The following is an 8,878-nucleotide window of genomic DNA, read 5'->3' on the forward strand; positions in this document are numbered from 1 at the left end:
CATGTCTGCTTTTACCACGATGTCAATGATCCTCCCCCAGCCTTGGGCCTCTTTGTTCTTCACCACTTCCAGAGCTTGTTTATAAGAAGAAATGGACAGCTTCTTCTTTTTCTCAGCAACAAGGGCCTTCTCTACCTGGGCGGTTTCAACTGTCAGACGGGATGCTCCACACCTTACATCGTCCATTTCTACTTCCTTCATCTTCTGGGTCGTGTCTTTCATCAGTGCACTTCCCTCTATGGTGACGATCGCACAAGAATTATCACTAACAGGGAAAACTCCATTCTGCTCCAGAGGTTTTGGGACCATAGCCATTGGAACCTTTAGCTGATCCTCCTCAGTCATCTCCAATCCTTTCTTGACCTTCTTAACCATCTTGACTTTTACAGGACCCCTTCTGGGCGCAGGGCTGACATCCCCCTTCATAATCTGGGCTAAGTTAATGGTCTCGGAGTCCACCATGTCCTGGACGACATGCTTAAAAGCTCTACAGCCCTCAATGTTGTGTCCGGGTGCCCCAGAGTGAAACTCGCACTTGGCATTCTCATCATAGTTTGGTGGCCTCTTCTGCCGTTCTATGGGAATCAATATCCTTGGCCGTACTAAAGCAAGATCCATCAACCTTTGGAACAGAAGGGCGTAAGTCACGGGTGGTTCCTCAAACTAACGATCCTCTTTCTTCTTCTTCACCTGGCTTTCAGCTCTCGGTGTCTTCTGTTGAGGTGGCTGTTGTTGCTGTTGAGCAGGTGAATTACTGACAGGAGTGGTTATAGTGGCAGCATAAGGATGATAACGATCTTTGCTACGTTCTTTCCTTGCGGGCACACCAACTGGCTCAAACTTCTTCTTGAATGGGCCACCGTCGGAGGATTTCCTTGCTACAGTACCGGAAGGTTTGTTCACTTCGGAGGACGGAGCCTTCCCCTGGACTTTCTCCACTATCAGCCATTTCTCAATCCTTTCCAATCTTTCAGACATGGCTTTCTGCCCCAAGGCAAGTCCTTGCACAACGCTGAACAACTCCTTCATCATCTCTCTTAGTTCAAGGATATCGGCGTTGAGAAGATCCATCAGCTTGAATTTGTTGACCCCTAGCAGGTTATCTGAACAGACAAGCTATGCGCACCGGTTGAATTACTGGAACCTACAAAACAGCAAATGGGTTAGTATGACTCACACATGCAATGTCTGTCCGTACTAGGAATATTCGGTCCTCCTTTTTTTTGGTTTCATTGAGACAGATAAAATTTCATCAACAACATTTTGACATCTGGATGTCTCTCAACCGGGGTTTTTTAATCTAAGAGTAATGGACCCTGAGTACGGACAGACATGAGTTGAATGCAGATGAATGCGAGATGATATGATGCAAATGCATGAATGCAGGCCTTTGTGCCACCAAGTCAACTGTAGACCCTCTGCTTTTCTGAATCAGTCAATCTGTGGGATCAAGTCACCATAAATCCAACTTGGGGGGTTCCGAAATAAACGGAACCAGAGATTATATCACTTATCTTTACAGGAACAACCACTAAACGGGTGACAAACGGATCCTCTGAACAAGTACTCTCAACTCAGCCCGGGGATCCGAAATAAACGGAACCCGCTGATAAACCACGGACAGAACTCTGGCGTCCCAGAAATAAATGCCCCATAATTCACAGTCACCATCAGTACCAAGAGTCACCAACAAGTCACCAACAATCAGCAACTGTACCTGTAATGATCAAACCCTCCCCACTCACGGGTGTTATCTAGGCCAGGGTAAAGTCGAAGAGAAACGCAGCATAAATAACCTTTCGCAGAATACCATCATATACACACCTGAAGTATGTAACGACAATATCCCACCAGGGTCTGAACTGCTCGTGATATCAATGTTCCGCTAAGTGGCGCCATACCACCCGCTCCCCATGAATCACTCTATTCCTAGGTTTCCTAGATTTCACTCATGGTCTGGGTATTGGACCTTTTACCTCAACTGACTCCCCCCCCACACAGAGAAAAACAGACAGCCAGCCAGTAATGAATAATGAATATGAATGAAATGCAAACATTAATGCAAATAATAAATGCAAGCAATAAATGCACACATATACAAATGAATGCAATAAATACAACAGCAAACAGCAACCAAAACCCTAACCTAGAGAGCGCTAGGAGAGACTCGCTCAGGGAAGATGGACCAGCATAGGTCAACTTCTTTCCTGGTTATCCCCAGCAGAGTCGCCAGCTGTCGCATCGCGCGAAAAACCGGCGGGAAAAGAAAGAAACAACAGAGCCGCCACCGTGCGTTATTTATCCCAAAAGAGGGAAAGGAAACGCTCAGAGTAAACCTGGGAAAGAACATGGTCTCGCGACCAAAGAGAATGGGTTCGGGAGTCGGTTATGCGAAGGGAAGGTATTAGCACCCCTACGCATCCGTAGTACTCTACGGGATCCACGCACACTAGAAAGGAAATTGGTTGCTAAACACTGCTCAAATATTCACACACACTGGCTGAAAGAAACGCAAGAGACTGACTGAAACTGACTCGGCAGGATGTCGCATCCTGGGCCTACTTAGTCTATCAGGCATAGACATCAGAGTCCAAGTAGTTCGGACTAGGGAAACGACACATGCTCGCTAGGATATCGCATCCTATGCATACGTATCTTCTCGGACGAGAGAAGAATCAGAGCATTCGTAGCTCGGCTGACACGCACACAAACAAACAAGACACAGGCAAACGTGGAGCCCGACTGCCAATCACTGGACTTATGTCAGCATCCGAACCTAAACACACGCAAAGAGGCAAACGTGGAGCCCAAATGCCAATCACTGGACTTACATTGACATCCGAACCAAAACACACACACACTGGAACCCAAATGCCACTCGAGGGACTTATATCAGCTTCCAAGCACACAACAACATAACAAGTTAATAGGGAGTCGGGGACTCGAGCCTATAACTGTCAAGCACACACTCAAACAGACAGACAACAAATTGCTAAGGAGTCAGGCACTCGAGCCTAGCAACTGTCAAACAACACACACAAAAAAGAAAAAAAGGGCGCCCGGAGAGATCAGCTCAATCTCCTGCCTACATACTTCATCTGGTGTGAAGATCAGGGCGATGTAGTTCCCCTACGCAGGGATAAAGGTTCTAGCCTAACCAGATAACAGAGGGAGACACAACTCTAGGGAGACTACGACTCGAGCCTAGATGTTGTCATGCAAAATCAACCCTAAGTTATGGTTTCTAGCTAAATGGCACAAGGGCCAACCTATCCTAAGTATGGCTCACACAGGAAGCAAGCCACACACACCTAACTTGCACAGGAAGCAAGTCTAAACTAATCCTAACTTGCACAGGAAGCAAGTCAAACTATCCTAACTTGCACAGGAAGCAAGTCAAACTATCCTAACTCGCACAGGAAGCAAGTCAAACTATCCTAACTTGCACAGGAAGCAAGTCAAACAATCCTACAAGTACAGATAGCACACGCTATACACAAACAAGTGGCTCAAACAAGGGTTAGGTTTTAGTCAAGGGGTCATATCAACCTCAACAAACAAACCTCTGGAACTGGGTGAATGCGCTCTTAACCTTGCCATTGAGGGGCTAAGGTGAAGCAGATGAAAGGATGAAGTGAGGATGAGACCTCACAGCTCTTATCCCTGGCCTGGGAGAGCTCAAGACAAGAATGTGTGGGTTCAGAAAGTGGGAACCCTTCTACACATTTGAAACTGACTCAACTGTGCAACTGCACAAGATCTTGGGTTTGTATCTGCAATGCATCAACACAGTGGTGTGAGCAAAGCAGATGACACACTGAATAGTGGGGGATAGATTGCATATCCCTACCTTCCACCAATTGCCTCTTCTCTTAGGAGGACTTTGACTCTATGCAGGGACAAAAGTAAACATCCACAAACATTGCCTCTTAAGGAGGACTTCAGACAGTTGCCTGGCCAAGTAACAGGCCAGGTCTTCCAGACTACATGAAGACAAAGAGACATACCTCAATGCAAATTGCTTATACAAGCAAAGCAAAGCAAAAAGTTCACAAGGAACTAAGCAACTAAAGCACCTGAAACAGTCAAACAGATGTTAGTATGCCACTTCAAACAAAACAAACAGAAACAGACACCAATAGTTAATTGGAGGCACATGGATGTGCAAGGCACAAGGCTTAAGGCATGTGAGCCAAGCCACCTACAAAACAAAGAGGTTAGAAAATGATACTTGAGTAAGCTCAATCAAAGGAATTGGTCTTAATGGCCATTTGATGGTCAACCTGAAAACACAAGCTCAAAGGTGAGTAACAGGACCACTAGGACAAGCCTAGGGTCAAAAGTGAATGAGAAAGTCAAAACAGCAAAGGGCAAGTATCCAAAATCATGTTCAAATAATTAGGAAACACAACCAATTGGGTTCACATCCATATCAATCATCATCATCATTTCATGAACAAATTAGGCCAAGACATGGCAAACAGAAGCTCATAGAAGTCAACAGCAGGACTTAACTCAAAAGCAATCTTAAACATTTCCAAAAATCATCAAATAAATCATGATCAATCACAACCCACAGCATGGTAAGCATGTCAAATTTCATCCCATTTGGGCAAGTGGAAGGCAGTCAATGAAAATCAGAAAGTCAAAGCAGTTTTGAACATGCCTAAAGAGGTCAACCAAACAAGTATCAACTTAGAAAAATCATAAGTCAGAAATGGTGTATGATAAATGAATGGGATCAAAACCATGGCAAAGATGAGGATGTCTAGTTATCTCATGTAAAATTTCATGTTCATCTAATAAAGTATGAGAATTTCAAAAATGAAATGGACACACGTGTCACACAAGGTTAGCATTTTGACCAAACAGGGGACAAAAATCTCAAACAATTGGAAAATGTCATAAACAAATCCAAGAAAAATCACATGTAAACTAGACATACTGGAGTAGGTTCATGCAAAAATTCAGATCAATTAGAGTTCAAGAAGCATGGTATCAAAAATCATGAAGTTGCACATCAATGGTGTGACACAAACTGTCATACCCTAATTCAAAAAATCATAACTCACAAACCAGCAATGATAAATTCACAAACTCTACACCAAAATCACCATGAGCGTGTCTGGTTCAAGCACAAAAAATTTAGGAGTCATTGGACAAAGCATCACCCTTTCACAAATGTTTTGGCAAAGTGTACAAAATATGAGCACATGTCACAAACCTTAATACCAATCAAAAACCATTGATCACAAAATTCTGGAAAAATTATGATAAAAAAGTAGAGATCATGATGAAGCTACTGCAAAAAATCCCATTAAATTTGGATTAAAAATGGAGCATTTATGATTTTTCAAAGATGTGTAACAAAAATGAAATAAAAATTGAAATGAAAATGGTTTAATGTGACATGGATGGCAAACTTGTAAATCCCATGAAATATTTGAATCTGGCGCGTCTCAACTGGAGACCTTCGCTAAGCGAGCTGTAAGCTTCGCTAGGCGAGCGCTCATCTGCTTCGCCTTCGCTAGGCGAGCAGATTACTCGCTAGGCGAGTACGCGATTTCTGCAGGAAGAAGACGACCGAACAGCAACCCCAACACACACTCACGAACGAATTTTCACGAAATCATGCAAGCAATATACCAATAGAAACGTCTAAACATGTAGAACATCAAAACAGCAAGCATTCATTCTAAATCGGGTTATCATGGATGAATCATGTGAAAACATAAATGGACATCAAACTTTAAAACAGCATAACTCCACAAATACTTAACCATTTTTATGGATTCAAAGCTCAGAATGACCAGCAAAGCAAGCTCTATCATAAGCGTAGCATGGTTTAAAGAAACAAAGAGGTCGAAATTTACCAAGTCGGAAGAGTAGTGTCGAAACAGTTGTTATTTGGCCATGTTAAAGTGAAACAGATGCTCCTTAAGCTCCCTAAGGTTGGATGATGAAGTTAGCTTTGTTCGGAACAGCTTGGTATGGCTTCAACCAAACTTTGCCATTGATGATGCTTTGCAAAAACAGTCCGCGAAATGGCCTTCCAGTTGTGGAATGATGGTTGAAATGGGCTCTCAATGTTGTTTAGATGATGAATGAACAATGGCAAGGCTTGGTTCTTTGAGAGTTTTTGACAGATTTTGAAGAATGTCCAAAATGAAGTTTTTTGAGAGAGTGCAAGAGTGAGGTTTTTTTTTTTTCTGATCTTGTGGTTGTTTCTAGGGTTTCTTAGTGACAGAAAATTGATGATAAACTCTGCTATGTGATTGCCCAAAGCATGGTTCATGGATATGTGGGATATGGTGGGTGAAAAGTGTACTTTTCTTCCCATTTTCAAGCAACTAGGCATGGCTACATGATGGGTGCAAGTACTTGCACGAATTTGACTTTGCACATGCTCAAAATCTGGTTTCTAAACATATTTGGATAGTGGGAATGGTTGGAAATCAACATTTCAAAAAGTCAACCCTTGGTCAAACTTGAATTTTACACATGCTAGGTTCAAAAATGCCATTTTGATTGGTAAGGTTTTAGGTCATGAAATTTATATTTTTGGAAAGAGGATGAAAAATGTGGTTTGTAGGAAAAAACCCCACCAAATTTGGCCAAACGGTTTGGGAGATATGGCCCTTTGAAGTTCAAGATTTTCTAAAATCGATTCGATCATAACTTGCCGACCATACATGGGAATTGAGAGTTCTAGGACTTTTTGGAAATGGGAGAACAAGATCTTCAACCTTCATGTTGGGCAAAAATTCATTTGAGGCTTGTATCACAATGTAAGTTTGAGGATCAAAACTTTCCATTTATGGCAAGTTTCAGTTACAGGCCCAGTTTCCGTTTTGGGAAATTTCTGATCTGGCTTCAAATTCTTCCATGATGGTGTTTGGCATGATATATGATGACTATTTGGACATGAATGAACTCTCACAAACCAATTCCAATCGTCAAATCTCTGATTAAATGGACGGTTGACCAACAGTTGACTTTTAGGGTTTCTGCTCGATTGTGCATTGACTGATGACTTCCAAACCCTAATTCCTTGAGAATTTGACTTCAAGTGATGTCCCAAGTTGTATGAACCCTTGATTATTGACCATGGTGCCCAAATTCCACAAGAATGACCACCATCCACTGCTTTGACTGACAGTTGACTTTTCTTTGACTTTTGACTGTCTGTGTGTGAACTGCTGACCTCTGAGCCTTCAACCCTTGACTTGAACACTTCAAATAGACCTCCAAGCCATGTGAACTTGTTGGACAAACCTCAAGGCCTTGATTCAATGAGAAATTCCTTTGCTTGCTTGGTTGACTGATTAGGAGATTAGTTTGACCTAATTTCTTGATTGGCTTGCACTTGAGGCAAAAGAGGCAATGCAATGCTATGCAATGGACCATGATATGCTATGACCTAATATGAAAATGTATGTACAATGATAGGTGCAAATTTGAGGTGCTACAGTCTCCCACGAAGCACTTTGTTTAATGTCGCAAGCTCGACATAAAACTGTTAAATGTTAATCTATAAATTTAGGATACAATGCGTCTAAGTGCAGGACTTGCGAGTCTTCATTGTTTTCATCATAGTGATAATGTTTCAGACGCTGCCCGTTTACGATAAATGCTTTAATAGATTTTCCTTTAATTTCTACAGCTCCACTGGGAAAGACATTAGTGACTTGGAAAGGGCCAGACCATCTAGAGCGTAGTTTTCCTGGGAATAACTTAAGTCTAGAGTTGAACAAAAGGACTACATCGCCTTGTTTGAAAGTTTTTCTTGATATACGTTTATCATGCCATTTTTTCGTTCTTTCCTTGTAGATTCTGGCATTTTCGTATGCGTCTTGTCTAAGTTCCTCTAATTCGTTTATATCAAGAATTCGCTTTTCACGGGTGGCCTTATAGTTTAAATTTAAATTTTTAATAGCCCAATAGGCCTTATGTTCTAACTCTACCGGGAGGTGGCAAGATTTACCATAAATAAGCTTAAATGGGGTTGTTCCTATGGGAGTTTTGTAAGCGGTTCGATATGCCCATAAAGCTTCGGGTAATTTTGATGACCAGTCTTTCCTCGATGTAGCGACTGTTTTTTCCAATATTTGTTTGATTTCTCTATTAGACACTTCCACTTGTCCACTCGTTTGAGGATGATAAGGTGTTGCTACTCGATGTTTTACACCATACTTAAACAATAGTTTTTCGAATATCCTAGATATGAAATGCGATCCACCATCACTGACTGCTATTCTTGGGACACCGAATCTTGGAAAGATTATATTCTTAAAGAGTCTAATTACTACTCGTGTATCGTTTGTTGGAGAAGCTATAGCTTCAATCCATTTTGATACGTAGTCAACCGCTACGAGTATGTACTTGTTACCGAAAGAAGGTGGAAAAGGTCCCATGAAATCTATTCCCCACACGTCGAAAATTTCTACTTCCAAAATGCCTTTTTATGGCATCTCGTCACGTCTAGATATGTTTCCTGTGCGTTGACACCTATCGCATTTCTTGACAGCGGCATGCACATACTTCCATATGTTTGGCCAATAAAGACCGGCTTGTAGGATTTTAGAGCAGGTCTTGGATGTACTTGCGTGTCCACCGTAAGGAGCGGAATGACAATGTTGGATTATACTTTCTATCTCTTCTTCAGGTATACAGCGACGGAAAATACCATCGGGGCCTCTTTTGAAAAGTAAAGGGTCGTCCCAGTAATAATGTTTTATGTCATGGAAGAATCGTTTCTTTTGTTGGTAGGATAAATCAAGTGGAACTACTCCGGCGGCTAAATAATTGACAAAATCAGCGTACCATGGTGTAACACATATAGCCAAGGTGGTCTCTACCTGTTCATCAGCTCTATTTT

This window comes from Lathyrus oleraceus, chromosome 6 (genome assembly GCF_024323335.1).
Source record: "Lathyrus oleraceus cultivar Zhongwan6 chromosome 6, CAAS_Psat_ZW6_1.0, whole genome shotgun sequence".
Lineage (NCBI taxonomy): Eukaryota > Viridiplantae > Streptophyta > Magnoliopsida > Fabales > Fabaceae > Lathyrus > Lathyrus oleraceus.